The 19,711-nt window shown below is 38.5% G+C and overlaps 1 long non-coding RNA gene across 1 annotated transcript in view; it reads right to left on the reverse strand.

The window, feature by feature from the left end:
- LOC307007741 overlaps positions 1 to 19,711 on the reverse strand; it is a 51,186-nt gene that overhangs the window by 16,211 nt on the left and 15,264 nt on the right. Inside the window, exons 2-4 of the long non-coding RNA XR_013799667.1 lie at positions 11,710 to 11,784; positions 11,399 to 11,574; positions 1,464 to 1,570 (exon numbers count right to left, since the gene is read on the reverse strand). This is a non-coding gene — a long non-coding RNA (uncharacterized lncRNA). The remainder of the gene's footprint in view (positions 1 to 1,463; positions 1,571 to 11,398; positions 11,575 to 11,709; positions 11,785 to 19,711) is intronic.

Consider the following 19,711-nt stretch of genomic DNA (forward strand, 5'->3'; position numbering starts at 1 on the left):
ACTGACAAAACAACCCATGTCTTTTTTAGCAAGCAGGCACATGGCGATGCGGGTGAAAATCCTCTAAAGCAAGACATGTGGTATGCTCCAAATGTGAGGGAGCTCTTCAGCGTGGGAAAATCCAAGTCCCTCTCAGCAGGGGTGCACCAAAGTTTTCCACTAAACTAGGTGTGTATGTGGTGAAATCAGAGAGCATTGCAGTGCCAGTGTGAGCGAGCGAGTGCTTGGAATGTTTTCTTTGATGCACATTTTTACAAACAGGCCTCTTGCAGTTCACTAAATCCTTTCAGTCGAGAGTAAAGATGGATTTGAGGCTGGTGTGAAGACACCGTTTATTTGTTGACACTTTGAAGCCATAAAACAGGTTGTTACCAAGATATACGGCAGCTTTTGCTTTGAATTTCTGAGTGTTTGTATGAGGCATGGTGAGAAAAGGAACAGCTCGAGGGTGTTTATGTGATCTTTAAGCTATTGGACCAGTGCTTCAAACCAAGTGCTATCTGATTAGAGAGGCCATTCGATTTAGCCTGTCAACACACAGATAACCCTCAGCGACTAAAGATAATACTCGCACCGCTTCCCAAAAAACGATAGTAAATACTGACACTAAAGAAGCCATCCCAATTGACACAAAAATATAGTGATGCTCATATGGTATTACTACTTAAATCTGCCTTTATCTTAATATATATATATATATATATATATCAATTATAGTCAATTATATATTCAAAATAAAGTCAACATTTATAATAACCACCACAATAAAATAGGTGCTAATTAAAAGACCATACGATGACTTAAAGTTAATCAAATTAGTTTTTTCAATGAACCAAGTCTAATAAACATGAAAATAGTGTATTTAAATAAAATATAAATCAAATGTGATGTCATGCAATAACATCTGCTGTCCTGTAGTTTTTTTTTTTACTGTAATTTTTAAAACAATTCTAACTTTTACTTACAATTCATGTAAATTTTACTGCAAACATACGTGTTGTTAAATCTAATATAATTTTCACCATATGGTAACATTTGGGTATATGCAATTTAGCATTTTTATTTCTTTATCAGTTAAAATGACAAAGATTGCTACAGTATATTTGAAAAAGTAAGACTATACATTGTATGTTCTTCACTACTGATTATTTATTTATTTTAATATATATATATATATATATATATATATATATATATATATATATATATATACCAAAAAAACACATGATTTCCTGATGATTTCACATTGTCTGGAAACTTTTTTCAATTGTGGATCTCTATCAAAGATACTCTCGTGAAATGAGATGAATCTAATCTGTTCGGATGACTTATATTAGAAGCTAAAATTGTTTTGTGAACTATTCTTATAACAACCATTGACTTTGTAAAAGAAGACAAAAAAGCTTCAAGTCTGCTGGTGGTCAAATCATGGGCTGGTTGTGAAGATAATCTCATGTAATTACCCTCGTCACAGTGTGTGTTCATTTCCTGTACAGTCAACTCATCTCGTCTGGCTCTGATGGTCAGGCAGGAAGCTCATTCTAACACCTCTGGGTCATTAGGCAAATTCCTTCAAAAGAGAAATTGAGAAAGAGATCGACTGTGAGACAAGATGACAGAGAGAGCGATATTGTCCAAAGCCCTGCTGAGATTCTTTGCTTCAGCGATGGATGTGTGATTGTGAACAGACGACTAATGAATGAAGTGAGGCAGTGCTGCCCCTGTCTGTCCTGAGCCGCAACACTCCCTGCTCTACAGTCATTCCTACTGGGATCGAGACATTGGATATGGTCAAAATGGTACTGTACAACTGCTAATACTGAATGGAATAAAACATAAAAATAAAAAAAAGTATGCATTATGCAACATTTTCTAACACTATTAGAATGCTATATTGCTGTCACGCACATCGCTCATTTTTAATTCAGGGAGTGGCATCCAGTTGTCATCTTAGAAATATAAATTTTGCATTCATAATCCAAATTTGTGCAAAAAGTCTAAATGTTTGGCAGCTTGAACAAGTAAGAAAATGATGAAAATAAAAAACACAGACACAGTATTCCTTGCAGTGTGCCTCTGTTGCACACTATTCTGGCACGTGTCATCCAGGCATTATGCATACTGACACTATCACAGTATACATACTCCTGAGAAATAGAGAAATTTTGTTCAAACCGTATTAATGCGTAGTGCTTGTGTCAATAAGAAAAAAAATTATATACTATAATGTGCCTCACTCCTGGTTCAGTGATGCATATTTCATAATTAAAGTCTAAAGCAACAGTGGTGGGAAATATTGATTTTAGTTGAAGACATATTGCTAAACCAAAGAAAGAGCCGCTCAAGTAACTACAGATTACAGTTCAGCTTGTTCATAATTAATTGGATATTGATTTCTATATATATATATATATATATATATATATATATATATATATATATATATATATATATATATATATATATATATATATAAAGGACCATCAAGCTGAAAAATATAAGTATTGACATCTCAGTTGCCATGGTGATGATCTATATCTTTAAGAAGTGACATTTACCTCAGATTTACTTTAAAATAACTGCTTTGCTATTTTCTGGCAGCCAGTTGACCTTATACCTCATTTTGAGATAATTAACTTTTATTAGAAGGAATCAAATATTTTTTAACACTGTTGTATTTGAGATTATATTACTGTTTGATTATCGTATTACACCATTGTTCAGATTGGGCTTTTTTGGGGGGGCTTTTTTTTTTTTTTATGTATTTGAAATAAGTCTCTCATGCTCACCAAGGCTACATTTGCTTGATTAAAAATATAGTAAATACTGTGAAATATTATTACAATTTAAAAGAACGGTATTATGTAAATATATTTAAAAATATATATTTATTCCTGTGATCAAAGCTGAATTTTCAGCATCATTACTCCAGTCTTCAGTGTCACATGATCCTTCAGAAATCATTCTAATATGCTGATTTGATGCTCAATAAACATTTCTGATTATTATTGCTGCTTAGTAATTTTAAGGAAACCGTGTTTATTAGAAAGTAAAAAAAAAAAAAATCGTAATATAAATGATATATACTATGGTTACGGTATTAAAGTAAGTGTAAGGCCCTGTATCATGTGATTCACTTGTTTTAGAACCTGAACTACATGCACTAAAACAGCCAGAAGTTTAAGAAATCCATCAGGTCCGATTCACTTCTAAATCCAAGAGGACACCATGTGATTTCTGCCACCGTTTCACCATCTGGGATACATTTTGTGGGATCAATCATAATCATAACAGGATTATGATATCAAACACTAAGTGCAATCCTTACCGAGGAGCTCCTCATGCTCCCTGGACATGTGGATCTACAGTGGACATGGAAACGTGACCCAACACTTCACAGAAACTCAACGTACGTGACTCTTCGCTAAACACTGCCCTGCCTGCCAAACACTGAACATATTAGTGACACATGGAAATCTCAATAAGTGTTTGAAACTTGAATTTAGGCACCTCAGGTATGGATTATTTTTTAATAATAATTTATATAGAACTATTTTTCTGTATTTCAGGTTTTAATTTAATTTAAAAGCTTCACATTTTCTTTCATTTTTTTTCTTTTTTTCTTTCTTTTTTTTTCTAGTTATCACGTGAGGGTTTTTAGGGTTGTCACACTTCACTGTCCGGCCTTAGAATACATTAGACTTCAAAGACAGACACACACATGCACAAAGACACATGTTACTACATGAAACATGCACAGCGTTAAAGCATCAGTGAACAAAAGGGTGCCCGTACAGCTGGTTATTAAGGTGTGTGTGCATGTGTGTCGGGCCCTGGTCTAATGCCATCTGGCTCTGGCGCTCTCCGGAGGCTGGCACAGAGCCATAACCTTACTTCCATCAGGCCGGTAATGCTTGCTTCTATTTCTACAGACCGAGCAAATGGTTGAGCGCAGACTTCACACAGCGGCATTAGCGGGGCAAGATTTTTAGCCAGGAACAGGTCGCGTTCATTGTCTGGCACGGGACGCAGGGGCTGTTTAGGAGGTTTCAAACAGTGAGGAGAAGAAAAAAAAAACTGACAGAGGCTATTTCTGTAAACAGGAAACATAGAGAAATGTTGAGAGACTGAGGGAGCAAAAAATAAAAGTTTGGGAGCAAAAATGTTCACCCAAAAAATGAAATTATTGTCATTATTTACTCATGTTCCAAACCTCAATTTGTTTTAATTATTGAATAACTATTGTGCCGCTCTTACCATACAACACACTGAAAAAAGGTGTATGATATAGATTAGTTCACCCAAAAGTGAAAATTATGTTATTAATTACACACACCCTCTTGTTGTTCCAAACCCGTAAGACTTTCATTCATCCTGGGAACACAAATGAATATCTTTTTAATGAAATCTGAGAGCTTTCTATCCCTCCATTGACAGCTATGCAACTATCACATTGACACTTTAAAACGTTCATAAAGAGATCATAAAACGAATTCATATGAATTGAGCGGTTAAGTCCGAATTTTCTGGAGGCTTGATCGCTTTATATGATGAACAGATTTAATTTAGGGTTTTGTTCAAATATAAACATTGATCAGCGAACATGAACAGAAGCTCAACCAAACCTGTTTTACACATGAGAATGAATCTCATTGGTTCTTGCAGAAGCTCAAACGTGCTGAGTAACATAAGAATGAATCTCATTGGTTCTTGCAGAAGCTCAAACGTGCTGCGTAACACGAGAATGAATCTCATTGGTTCTTGCAGAAGCTCAAACGGGCTGAGTAACATGAGAATGAACCTCATTGGTTCTTGCAGAAGCTCAAACGTGCTGCGTAACACGAGAATGAATCTCATTGGTTCTTGCAGAAGCTCAAACGTGCTGAGTAACATAAGAATGAATCTCATTGGTTCTTGCAGAAGCTCAAACGTGCTGAGTAACATAAGAATGAATCTCATTGGTTCTTGCAGAAGCTCAAACGTGCTGAGTAACATAAGAATGAATCTCATTGGTTCTTGCAGAAGCTCAAACGTGCTGCGTAACACGAGAATGAACCTCATTGGTTCTTGCAGAAGCTCAAACGTGCTGAGTAACATAAGAATGAATCTCATTGGATCTTGCTGAAGCTCAAACGTGCTGCGTAACATAATAATGAATCTCATTGGTTCTTGAAGAAGCTCAAACGTGCTGAGTAACATAAGAATGAATCTCATTGGTTCTTGCAGAAGCTCAAACGTGCTGAGTAACATAAGAATGAATCTCATTGGTTCTTGCAGAAGCTCAAACGTTCTGCGTAACACGAGAATGAACCTCATTGGTTCTTGCCCGTCAAGCATACATGCTTGAGCTTCCAGCTGCTGTCAATGGCTCTGTCCAAAATGGCACCCTAAGCACTTGTGGTCTTCCAACGAGGCCGCACTTTCGTGACATAACGTTGCTTTGACTGTCGGGTAGAAGTCTGCTGCGGAGCTCGCACCAAATATGACACCCTACGGTCTTGTGGGCTTCACAACCACGAGATGTAGATGTATGTTGAACAGCTCTCTTTGACTTTAAGTGTGGTTATGATTTCAAGGTGAAGCTTGTTTGCCTACTTGGCATAAGTGTACTACACAAACTGACAGCAGGTCACGGATCTTGTTGTATTTAACCAATCAGGACAGTCCACCCACAAACATACAAGTCTGATTGTATCACACATACAGTCAACTATAAACAGAAGTCGGACCACCTTGGCAGGGCATCACACATTGTTTCTGTGCACGGATATTGCCACAGCGGCATTATGGGACATCTGCTGGGCTGCAGAGAGCACCTGTTTCCACAGTGATATGGGCAGGGGCTCCATCACACTCATGTGCAGTTGTGGGATGTATTAGTTGCGGGCGATCATGTGCAGAGACAGCCTTCGCCCCTGGGCCTCCACACACTCTCAAATTCCCTATTAAAACAGTAATAGGAGAGGCTTGAACACAGCAGTGTGAGTGTGTATGTGTTTAGTTGCTAGGGTTTAATCTGGTATAGGATGTGTGTATTTAGTTGCTATAGGATTTGGTCCTGGCAGCATTAATGTGTGCTTGATCACTTGCCGGTTTTGGTCTTGGTTGAGCGTGAGAGGGATGCATCCATTCTTTAAGGGTCATACGAGTCACTTCTTTTGTGTTAATATGCGTTCACCTATCCCAGATTTATATGCAACTACACAAGATCATAAACATACATGATTAAAGTATTTGTTGGGAACAAACCGCAGTACTTCAGGGGACGATAGAGTTTCCTTCAGATGCCTGTGTCAATACACCGGATGTGGTGAGGCAGTTAGATAAAGAGGAGATTTAGGAGATCCAGCTTAATCGCACGATTCTCGTAAAAATGGTCGCTCTTGACCCGAAAGAGAACATGGCAGACAAAGTGAGAGTTCAACGAAACCCACATTACTTTTGCAATCGGTTTGGTTCCACTATAGTGCAACAGAAATGAAACACAAAAGCTTTAAATAAACACCACTCTCATTCGTGCACTGCTCTATTACAATTGCATTATTATTCATTTAATAGAAGCTTTCATCTGAAGTGACTTACAAATGAGGAACACAACAGAGTGAAGAGTGCTTAAACTTACTCAAGCCGAAGTGCAACTAAAATAGCATAGGCTCCTCTACTTTTCAAAAGTTGGTAGGATTTAGGCTACATTTATTTGATCAAATAATATTTTAAATATTATTACAACTGAAGGTAACAACTTTTTTATTGTATTTTGAAATGTCATGGCAAAGCTGAATTTTCAGCATCATTACTCCAGTCTTCAATGTCACATGATCCTTCAGAAATATTTTTTTTTACTTTAATGAACACAAAGTTCAAAAAACAGTATTTATTTGAAACATAAATATTTTGTAATGAATGTCCCTTTTGATCAATTTAATACACCCGTGCTGAATAAACCCCGACCTGTACAACTACAACTTTTATAATTCTCCAGTATGTGACATCTGTTTCTGATTGATGAGTTTGGCTAGTACTTTAATTCTAAGTAAGAAACATATTTATGATGTGGCATAACTGGATTTACATCCACATATTTGTATTTGGATTTTGGGACATTGCATAAAATTGCTGGATGGAAACACCAAGATGCAAATAAACATTTCTAAAATGCTCAAACTGGATAAAGTTTTTATTCATCAAGAAGACAAACTACAATGGAAAGACATTTACCAAATAACTTTCTAATCTAGTGGGAAGGGTTTCCGGAAGGGTTGAGGTTGTGACACCCTATTAATGCCAATGCTTAGAAATAAAAAAGCAACACGTGTCATGATTGGCTTTCCACATTATTTTGGCTACATAACCGGCTACTAAAGTTGGCATATTCAAATAATTTGCAATACAACAACATATGTATATAAAATGTTATTTGACAGTACGAGTAGGCTACTTAGTGTACTTACCTAAGAAACCACTGGGTAATAAGGTAACTACATGTATTAAGGTTAGGTTTAGGGATTGGTTCAAGGTTAGTACCTAGTTATTTCCTAGTTATTAATTACTATAATAAGTCCATAGTATGTACATATGGTCAAATAAAATGCTACTAAAAACAGCATAAGACATCTCTGGGAATAATACAGGCATCAATGGGTTAAAGAACACACCTCTTTCCTTACACCATTACATCTAAAACATTATCCGCTATGCCAGCAATCTAACGATGCTCCTCATAAACCGCAGGGGCCACATAAGCAGCCATATCATCAGAAGAGACGGAAAAAAGAAAAGAAAAGACGCCTGCACCCCGCTTTACAGGAGCAGCTGATGTCAGTGTGGACGAGGAGGGATCTCGCTATGTCCATCTGCTCTGACCTCCACCCACGACAGAGCTCGGGTTTTTAACACCGAGATCCAAACGGACCTGGACGGGTTATTCATAGGTTTTGGTGAAGTGCATGGCTGTGGGCCAGCAGTACCACACGCGTCAGTCGTGACTGAATGTACGTTTGAGAGATGCTACAGCGTTAATAAGGTGCCAAGAAAAGACACAAGGACAAAGAGCTTATAACTCTAACATTCAAACAGCTTATGACAAGCTGGCGTATGTATGAGGCCACTGGCGCTGAGTGAGCGGGCATTTTCAATTCATCCTCGACAGGCAAACGTCAGGGATTGTGGTAAAGGCAGCAAGCAGTGGGAGAGCCTTAAAATGTTGAGAAAATCTACATCCACATAAACATATCGATCTTATAAGACCTAAGCAATATAATGTTCTTTTATTAATATGACAACAGGTCGCCAATGGTGTAAGCATGAATGGAAGCATGTCGTTGAATTCCAGGCCCGACTTTCAAGATTCAAAAAAGGCAAGTTAAGGGTCAGAAGAAATGAAATATCATGTCCGGGAGCCCCCTCCTTCTTTCCTCTGTAATGCGTAAAAGACACAGACGCTTTGTGGTACGACAGGCCAGGGTGTAGAGGCCAGACCAGTTCTCACTTTTTATACTGGAACTGCATCTCCGATTTCCCAGCTCTCCAACCTGAGCAGAAACATGTTATGCTTGGAGATGAGCCATCTACCAAGCCAATAAACCAAATTAAGCTTCAGTGTGTGTGTGTGTGTGTGTGTGTTTTTATGCATGTATCTAAGGTATTTATTGGCTTTAGTTGGCATAAAGAAAGATTAAAATGAGTTAAGCACTTCAGATTTCTCTTTCTCAATCTCACTCGCTTCCTGAACTGGTGTGTTGTGGGAAAGCAGCGGTGTATCTGGATGACTGACAGAGTTTTAAACTTTTTTCAATCATTACCGGGTCCTGCAGCGGATCTGGCATGGCAGCTGTGTGGAGATTTAGACATCATCATTTAGCAAGTCAAGGAAGACACTGAAACGATTCCTCAAGAGAGTAGAGCGAGAGAAATAGAAAGAGGGAAGACACAGAAGCTGAATTTGATACGTGCTCAGCTGCAGTTGGTCAGAGATGGTGAATCTCGCTGACAGGACCATGTCTCCCAAATGAGTGTGTAGCAGCGCTGTATTCTCACAGAATTACGCTATTGAGCGGTTTCTTTAACGCTCTCTCCTTCTGTCCATCTTTCCTCTCTTCTTTTTCTGCCAAGGTGGGCTTCAAGCTGTAAATTTGAGCATTACAAGAGAGATACTTAACGGAAGAGGGGGTGTTATGTTCTCAATGAACAAACATAAACAATAAGACTATTATGCAATTCCAGTCACATATTGCCATCCAAATAATGAAAGCAACATTTTTTATTTATATTGATATTGTAATGCATATTAAAATAATATGTAATAGTAAATATTATTATCATGGTTCATTTATATTATCGATATAACAGTATTATTATTAGTATTATTATATTTGTTTATAATAGATATATTTATTGTATGTTTCCAAGTTAAAAATAAACTCATTGAAAGTGTATTTGTATTAAGCTTAAAAATAACAAATACTCCTCATCCAAAATTGTATGATCGTGGAAGGCCTAATTTAGTGCAACAATACACTATTATTTAAAACAAATCTTATTTTTTTCCCCACCAAGCATGATTAGTTCCCATGTCACCACCATAATAATAAAGGATGCATTTAAAAAAAATGATCTGCCAGTATTTTTTTGTCCTTCTAGGTCCAATCATTCATTTTCCAACTCATCCTTTGATCATTTTACCCGATGAGCAGGAACGATAGTACAGGCCGTTATTTTTTCATCTCCGCCTCGCTCGGCTCGATGCTGACCGCAGAGGGAATGCGAGGCAGGGATGGAACGTCAGAAGGGATTCCAAATCAATTTGTCAGGTCAGCCGCTGAGGGCCTGATTGCAGTTTGTTCGATGAAAAAGCAGGAATGCTCAGGTGACTGACGTGGCAGCTGCGACCGTTTCACAGGGGGGATTTGGGAGAGCATCCCAGCACTGGGCAGCCATTCCCATCCGGAACGCTGGCTCCATACCAGCCATCCATCAGCAGGGATTTCTACTCCCACTCACTTGGACGCATTCAGGATGTGCAGCCCCGAGTACATCGGCTCTGTATCGGAATACCTCTGCCAGTAAGCTTATTGGCCAAAAGCACAGCTTCTTCTGAGTTAGACAGCAAGAAGGCAAGATGTTCTAGAATGATCTGCACTCTTTAGTGTAGTTCACACAGTATTCATGGTTCTCTAGATATTACAAAAGTTATTGATGGTTACATTATTGGATCATCAGATGAGCGTTTGGACACTCCTGACTTAAAGGTAGGGTAGGCAATTTCAGAGAGGCTAGCAAAAGCAGCCAGAGTCTGCAAAGTGTCACCAAACATGGTATTAAATTACCTCATGTCTCAAAACACAATAATAATGAATGAAAACATCTAAGAGAGCTCACAGTTGTACAACCTGGCGGCTGCAGATTCATTTCAACATTGATAGTGTTGACATAGAAATGCATAAATCCAAGTCTGAGGACATGAACAGCGGTAGAACGTTACGGGTTGCCATCTCGTAGTTGCAGTTATGAACACAGAATAAGCTTATTGTTTTGGTTCAGGAGGAACTGGCTGCTGTTTGTTTGTGGCGATTGGTGACTACAACTCTCCAACGCCTTACAGAACGCACTGAAGACGTTTGATGTCTGTGCAGGCAGGGTGTGAGGAGGCATGGAAATACACGTTGACAGGCAGGTAGGACATCCTATCAATGCATTCGGACCGAATGCAATGATTGGACGAAAAAAAATGTTGGTCCAGAGACTTCAACACATATACATATATATCCACACACATTTTTTGTTATATTTAGACATTATTCTGTTTCAAACCTGAAAAACGAAACATGTTTGTGAAAAAAAAAATCCCTGCTACCTTAAACTTTAACAGCAAAAGCTGGCTACTTTGAAGTATCCGTTGATTTATTTAAAAATTTTGCTCATTCAATTATTCACATACCTCCCATTTATGTAGTTTAGCAATGTTATGTCATTTCCAAGACCCAAAACAAAAAATACATGATTTATTTTGGGTGGTAAATAATAGCGCAAATACAAGTACATTTACGAGCGCAAACGTTTGTAAATAACCTTGCACGATTCAATTAAAAAATAATTAAAAAATAACTATCCACGATTTTTACTGCGTGTATTTAGTAAATCCTGACAGTAGTTTTTAACGCCAAAAGAGGGTTTGCGGTAGCGCAAGCTGTTAGTAAATCTTGCGCTTAATCTGGTATACATTTAGTATTTTATACTGATGTTCATTAGTGTGCATTGCCCCTATTAAATAAACAAATAAATCATTCATTAAAAAATAAACAAAACAGGGCATGCTATAAGTAAATATTTTGTTTAGCTGACAAAAAAAGTGGTCTAAAGAAACCCTGGTCTAAAGAAACATCCAACTCAAAAGGTTTACCTGTAGAATCAGGATGTCACACTCTTGTAGAAGTAAAGAGTGAATCTGAAGAAGAAAAGATGGTTCCACGACAGCCCATGCTTTTGGTCAGATTAAACACAAACCAGCAGTGGTAATAATCACACAGAATTCTTCTGTGGACAGAGAGGCCCTTTCATAACCTGGATCAATACTTCCTTAAAAAGAAGCAAAAGAAAGCAGAACATTAACATATGGCTACAATTAATGTGAACAAACTGCAGAAATGCAGTTTTCAATCAGCTTTGATAGAACAGACTAATACACAACTCCATTTGTCAAGAAACACATACCGCAAAAAGGTGGTGTTCCATTTCAGTTCCTCTCCCCCGAAACTTTCCCCAGCAGAGACGTTTATTTCCATTGATCTGGGAATATTTAATAAGAATTTATATTTCAAAAAGACATATTTCAAGATGTTTTTCCTCCAGAATTAATAGAGTTTTGCATGGAAGGAACAGACTATAAAACAGGCCTGGCCTGATCTCACTCGGAATGGTCCTCTAAATGGAAAATACACATAGGCCTACTTAAAGCTAACATATCAGCATATTTCTTTACAATTTAAACTTTCACCTTTACTATTCCTGCCTCTGTAATACAAAGTAAAGGTTTAGTTTTGTGTTCTCCACTGGGCGGTATGACAACATATATATCGTTACCACGTCTATCGTTTGAGATTTTGCTATATCGTGGTATGTAAATACTGTATATAGCACTATTGACATTTGATTTCAGAGTGATGAAATGCATGAATGAGAATATAAAGAGCAGTGCTCCAGATGACTGGCACACTGTCAAAGTGAGCGCAGAAAGCCGCCTCTCAGAATGCAATCGCAAATCTGGGACGTGCTGAAAAAGTACTCAATACGGTGCACACGCTGACACATTAGCATAAGTGCGTGCACAGAAAGCCGCGTCTCTCAGCATGCGATTACACACACACAGTTGGGTGTAAACTGGATCTGTATCTGTAAAATGGATCCGTGTGTTCGGTTTTAAAGTGACAGCAGCCTAATATACCTCCCTGCTGCTCTCTGTGTCATTAATGTAAATCAAACAAAACAGAAAATAACTTCCTGCTCTTAAATTAATAACTTTTTTAGCATTAATAAGAATGCATTTTTAATTGATTCATACAGTGAAGACTTTATTTTACATTTGATTTTTACATTTCTACCTATGTTAAATAAACATATTGTAGGCCTACCTGAAAAACTTACTATTGTTTGTAATTTGCTTCTTTTTTTTCTTCTTCTAACAGAAATTAGATAAAATGACAGAAAATAAAGATTGATATATCTTGTTATCGTAAAATAAAATTCCTCATATCATGAAATACGAATTTGGTCATATCGCCCACTCCTATTACACATGTAAGACTCAAAAAAATTGGAACAAATTTATGGCATATTTTTTCTTAAATATATATGTAATAATAAAAATGTAACAAAATATCTCTGTCAAAGTTTGAAATGTATTACTGAAAACAAAGGCCAGGAGAGTAAAAATATCTTCCTTGTGAGAAAGTTACCAAAAAGAAAAACAATGCGTTCCTTTGATATCGCTGAAAATGAATCATTTTTTATAAATGTTCAAAGAAAGCTGCTTTTTTTTTCAGCACCAAACCCAAAAATGGAGAAACGGATTTGCTGTGACATGTTTTAACCTGTGGCTCAGAAGGTCTGAGAGTGTGATTAACGAAATGACCTCAAACCTGAGAGAGTTCAGGAGAGAAAGATGGTCTCCTTCTATGATGCATCACAGAGATTCTTGCTTTATTTAATCAAGTGAAATCAAGGCCCTGTATCTGTCATCATCTACAAAAGCACATCAGTCTCTGTGCTCTCTGAAGCGCAGGTCGAAATGCTCCCAGGGTTCGGTTTCATACTGAAAACACTGGAAGAGGATTGCAAAGCGATCTTCAGGCTGCGGAGGTGATATCCATCTCTGTAGAGGAAGATGATTACAAAGATTTACATTTTGATGAATTTATGATCTCTGCATGTTGCAGGTGCAAGTGAGACGGTGCCTTCCAAAATTAGACACAAAAGCAATTGACAGGACAAAAATAAAGACAAATATTATGAAATTTGAGATCAAATGGTGATTTACAGTCCGAAAGCAACATGACGGTTCAGATGGAGTTATGTATAGCACAAATTCAAAGGGGTAAAAGCAAAAAATAAAAGTGAAAAGACACGTGAGAAAAGTAAATATATATAAACCTTAAATTATAAAAACATATAGACTACTTAAAAAGTCGATAAAATATAGCCTATATTTTTAAATAAATAATTTAAGTGCTTGAATAAAAATAGAAGCTTAACCGGTTTACTTCGAAAAGCATGCAACATATGCTATCAATTGATTTTAACTTGTACATGTCAATGTCTTTTAAAATGACAGATTATCACTGTTCAAATATGTTTTACCATACATGCATATCTGAAAAGCCAAACAGACATGCATGTACCATTTAGTACAACAAAATCTTATGCAGATCTTAAAACAGTCTCGTGGCATCATATTTCAGAGCATTTAATAAACTAAGAAACATTTCAATCATATATTTCCATCTCCAACAACATCAGCCACTGAATGCCTGAACCATTTACAGCCCACTCTCATTTTCAGCCATAAATATTTGATACCACATGCCACACAACATTTACAACCATCTCTGCTGTCAGAGTTACAGCTCCTATCACCAGGACAAAGCGTGTGTGTGTGTGTGTGTGTGTGTGTGTGTGTGTGTGTGAGTACAAGCCGTTATATTTCAAGGGGAAGGCCGCAGTAGCAGGCATTGTGAGCGATCACTCGCGGGCCGCCCGACTAGCTGTTGTTACTGTAATTGTGTACGATTTACTTATGCTCTGTGAAACCGCACTTGCGTCCAGAGAGCCGTCATGCCTGTTTACATCAGAGGGCTCTGATGTCATTACAGAGCGCCCGGGCCTTTGATAGCGCTTCCTCTGGAATGCTACGCTCTGTGTGCGCCTCGGATATCATAAGAAGCTCAGCTGGCAGGTACAGTAGAAATCTCAGTTTTATTGCCTGGGGCCAAACAAGAGGACCCCACGCCACACAGAACAACCTTCAACCTCCCGACGCTCAGAAGAGCCCGTTCTCACGCCATGAAATTTCATGGCGAGGCTCGCTTTGGCTAATCTCTCAAAGCACAATAGAATCCGGCCCGTCTCAACATTTGCACCCCCCGAGGAATGCAAACAGTTTATTGATCTATTTACAGTGGGAACACATGCTTCACACTTCTTCGGCACATGCGGATTGGGCATTATTTTCGGCGGCGTTGACCCATTCCAACGTTAAGAGAGTTAAATAATACATTCGTATCTGAATGGAACACGACGTGCAGAAATAAGCATGAGACCCATGTGTTTGAGGCATCCATCGTAGGCGAGCAATATGGCGTGGCAGTTCTGCTATATGTGCATGCCAAGATCTTTCTGGAGTCTGTTCAAACCCTAAGCACACAGATAAGTGAGCCGCATGAATACTAACAAATTTAAAAGCATGTTGTACATTGAAAAGGCGCATGCTCAATTTCCTTCACTCCACATAGATCTTTCTGACTCTAAATAGTGCGGCGGGACGTCAGGGGAACAGGTGAGCGTACAGAAGAGTGATTTCCTGTGGCACCCTATGTTACAGGGCTTGTGGCATACAGCGCTCTTGCTGCAAACGGCTCGGGATATATAGCATTCCTGCTCGATCCCACGAGGCGGCAGTCAGAGCAGAGCTCCTCCTGACAGGAGTACGCATTTATCTTTTGCTTTACGATATCCCCAAAAATCAGCTCAAAATGCCTTAAGAACAGCTACGAGCAGGCGGCGTAGCGCACATGTGTAGAGCTGCTGCACGCCTGTGCTTTCTCTCTCTTTATAGCATAAATCGCTGTCTTTCTCTGAGTCTGTCCGCTGAGAACATACTTTCTCAATAAAGAGCAATCTCAAGCACTCCCCCAAAAGGTTGAGCAATAACTTTACATTGAGTGACCTTTTAACCCGCAGTCACTCAAAGCAAGCCTCAAGTTGGTTTGATAAGGCTATGTTGAGTCTTTAATTTATTCCGACTGGGGTGGTCAATTGATTAAAGTATTTAATTGCATACATCAAATCTATTTTATTAAATTACTCGATTTGTTTTTATGAAAAGAAGAAATGATTGAAATGAAATAATTTGGCAGTTTTAAAAAAAATCACGTGTTAAACAATCACATCCATTTACATTTTATATTTTATCTTATGTGTTGAAAGTGAAATATTGACTCTTTAACTTAAAAATGTCTTTGATATTAATACATTATATTATGGCTTGATGCAAGACAGCCTTCTGCTCAGTGTCGTTTATTTAAGATTTGGAAAACACTATTATCTCACTATACGATATTAAGAAAGTTTTGTTTGCGTATCACAGAAAGCACAACATTGTAGCTTTCAGCAGAATTCCACATCGCTCTTATCGGCAGTAAAAACATTATTCCGTAATGCACATAAATCCGTCACACAGAACAGATAAATGCTGCGATATTGCCTCGGCTAATTTATTTACTGAGATGCTTTCAGAGAAAAAAAAAAAGCAATGAACCAGCGAAACATTGTCTTTTTTTCTGTGAGTGCAATAACTAGATTAGATGATAGATGTGAGTCTGGGGATGACTGCTGCATCCAGTCAATTATAGAGCGCCGCTTTCCCGAGTCCTCTTCAAACACTGTGTCGGATGACAATTTCATTAGCTAAGATTAGAGGAGGATGTGGGAAATTACAGAACATTATTGCACTTTACTGCCTGGAAGATCCACCTTGTCATAGACAGCCTGACAAGACCTGACAGATGTATGAAGATGTGTGAGACTCGGGCAGAATCTTAAAGACTTCGGCTCAGCTGGGTGCTTGGAAGGCCCTGTGTGTGAAGGAAGACTGTTTTTGAGTATGTACTTCTTTTTCCCAGAATGCTCTTCATACACAATGGCTATGAGTTATTCACAATTTGCTAGTCTGCATGGAAAATCAGAGCATGTGAAAAACAGTCACACCAAAGCCTGAGGGCACGAATATCATCACCAGCATGTGTCATTTTTTCTTCTTCTTATTTTGATCTACAGTTTTTCCAAAAGCTCTTAAATGGCTGCTGAAAGTTTAATGGAGGTGATAACCAGCTCTGGCTCGGACTCCTCTCACGGACTGATTTGTGGGCACTGCCTCTCGGGCAGGAATAGCTAATGTACAGCGGCAGCCATTTCTGTGCACAAGCAGCAAGTTTAATGAGGAAAATAAAAGCAGATCAGCAGCAGATGCTCTTGGTCAAAAGCCTGAAAACCACAGCTCTTTTTCCTTTCCTTTCCTCCTCCGAAGAAATGTATGTTTGGCGTGGCTGTCAGCAGCCTTGAGATGCTGAAACTGGATTTGTAGAGCACTTAAGACTTCATTTAGTAAGTCTCTGGCAGGACAGAATTGGAGCCACACTGGCCCTCAGGATGAAGAATGCACAAGGAAAACAAACTTCAATGCCATCTCGATGGCTCAGAAAAGATAATGAAGAACCTTTTAATTAGGGTTTAAAAAGGCTTTTTCACCCAAAAATAAATTGTGTCATAATTTACACGTTTTTCCAAAACCGTTAGAATTTCGTTCATCTTAGGAACACAAATTTGAGCGATTTCCATTCGCTACACACACAACAACCAATTTAATGCTTCAAAAAGTTAATAAAGAGATCGTGAAACTAATCCATATGAATTGATCGGTTTAGTCAAAATTTTCTTAAGACACACAACTGCTTTGACGAACTGATTCAATTTAGGCTTTTATTCACATAAAGACATTGATCACTGAACATAAACAGAAGCTCAACCAAACCTGATTGACGCATGAGAACAAACCTCATGCAGAAGCTAACACGAACGTGCTGCGTAACACGAGAATGAACCTCATTGGTTTTTGCTGAAGCTCAAACGTGCTGCGTAACACGAGAATGAACCTCATTGGTTTTTGCTGAAGCTCAAACGTGCTGCGTAACACAAGAATGAACCTCATTGGTTCTTGCTGAAGCTCAAACGTGCTGCGTCTGTTGCGTGGTTGTCAATAGAGGAATCGCTCATATTTCATTCAAAATATCTTAATTTGTGTACCAAAGATGAAACAAAAGTCTTACAGGTTTGGAACAAAATGAGGGTGAGTAAATGATGACCATTTTCATTTTTGGGTGAACTATCCCTTTCATTTCAGAAACTCTTTAGAAAGCAGAAGATGTGTCTTCTACCAATGTCCCATTTTCATGCAAGGCATTGAAATATCTATTCTTCAGTGACCGTTTCAGTGCACAAAAATAGTCTGATATTAATCAAAATATATTAATCATAATCAAAATGTGTATCGTCTCAAAAAGAATAGAAAAGCTACAGGATAATGTACTAGCAACATTTTCAGCAATTCCAGTAAAAATCTTCAGTCAACAATCTTGTAAAATTTAAAAATAGAAACGTAAACCAATTACTGGAAGAAATCTTTTAAAAATGTAACAGCAGTACCTTTCCAGTAACATACAACAACAAATTTTGACCCGTCACATCTAACTGATAACCCAAGCATTAGTTTCAGTGCAGAAACCGATTCAAGCATCACAAGATTCAAGATACCGTCTCTAGACAAAAATAGTGTAGGGAAAACCATTGCCCTTGAAAACGAAATGTGATGATGGAATGTTTGTATCCCACAGTCCTTCAAACCACGAGACCATTTGTTCACTTGCATCACGTGGGCGGACAACAACGACTCCATTAAGTGCAAAATTTTTCTTTATAAGAACTAAACACCAGCTCTCAGTGAAGAAAGACGAGAAGATCAAAGAACTCATTCAACCCCGGTTGGGATTCTGTTTAGTGTTTCTCAAGCCTGTGCAGAGGGCCAGAAAACAGCATCCGTATATCCTGCACTCCCAACAAGGAGCCCCTGCAGCGAAACAGATCAGGTGCTGAAAGAGGGACGTCTCCAGATCCGGACACTGCGAGACCATTGCTCTCTGTGACCGGCTGCTCGTCCAACGAGGAGATCCTCTCGAACGCATGCTAATCACTGCCAGTTGTTCCTCCGTACATCCAGAGCTACACAATCACGCACTTCACTTTTGGCTTCGGATCAATCGCATCACAAATAGGCCGAAAGTTGGCCGTCTCCGAGAGAAGAATCATTGCTCAATCTTTCTGATTGCTCCTCAGAGTGTTTGTGGAGCAACATTCATCTGCAGTGTACAAGTTAACGTTTCAGCATTTATCACTTACTTGAGGAAATCTTCCAAGATGGCACAAAGAACGCGTGTTCAGGGCCGAGCCAGTAGACGAAATTCTCTTTTACACAGTAAAATTCTTTTTCATGAACAACACCAGATCCATTTCAGCGATAAACGTGCAAAAGCACCTCCTGTCAAATAAGCGTCAGCACATCGGAGCACTTGAACATGGCATGACCTCTGAATCGACATTACAAAATGACTTCAGAGATAACAGACCAACATTTTTAAGTGACACTTCCACACATCAAACAACGGACAGCATCTATTTTCCTTTCCAATGGGCCACTTTAAGCTCCTATCGCTAATGGCAGTGGGAGAGATGAATCACTTAGAAAAGGAGACACACTCCCAGACCCTCCCTATACATCATTATACAGAGAACTTCACCTGGATATGGCCAGGGTCACCCTGGAGGTTCTCCATTAAACTTTACGGTTCATTGATTCAGAGAGCCGGCATATGGTTCCCATCAGGCACCACTGCCTTTATCAAGAACACACTCCGGTCCAAACTGTCAGCTGGATCCGCCCCAAAAAAACTTTGACTGACAAATTTATACAAGTGTTGAGATTTTCCTCCCTTTCACCCACTCTTTCTTTCTTCTGTTCTTTTTTTCACAACATTACTCTCTACACTCGCATCAAAAAAGAAAAGTGGTGATTGGACTGAGTGTGTGTAAGTGTGTGTGGAGGAACAATTTTGACGGCTGGTAAATTTGAGACTGGCCCATTATTTATAATGTTTTAAAATTATAAAAAAATATATTTTAAAAAATCATAAAAAAACCACACATGCAGAATAACACCCAAAAAACGAAAACTCTGTCATCATTTGCTCATTCCAAACATGAGTTGTATGACCTTCCAAATACAAAAGAAGATATCTTGAAAAATTTCTCATGTGAAAAATAATGCACACCCGAGGTGGTAATGCGGCCATGACGTGAAGTGGGGTGTGCATTATTTTTCAATAATTACATG

Source organism: Phoxinus phoxinus, assembly GCF_949152265.1.
Source record: "Phoxinus phoxinus genome assembly, chromosome: 12".
NCBI lineage: Eukaryota > Metazoa > Chordata > Actinopteri > Cypriniformes > Leuciscidae > Phoxinus > Phoxinus phoxinus.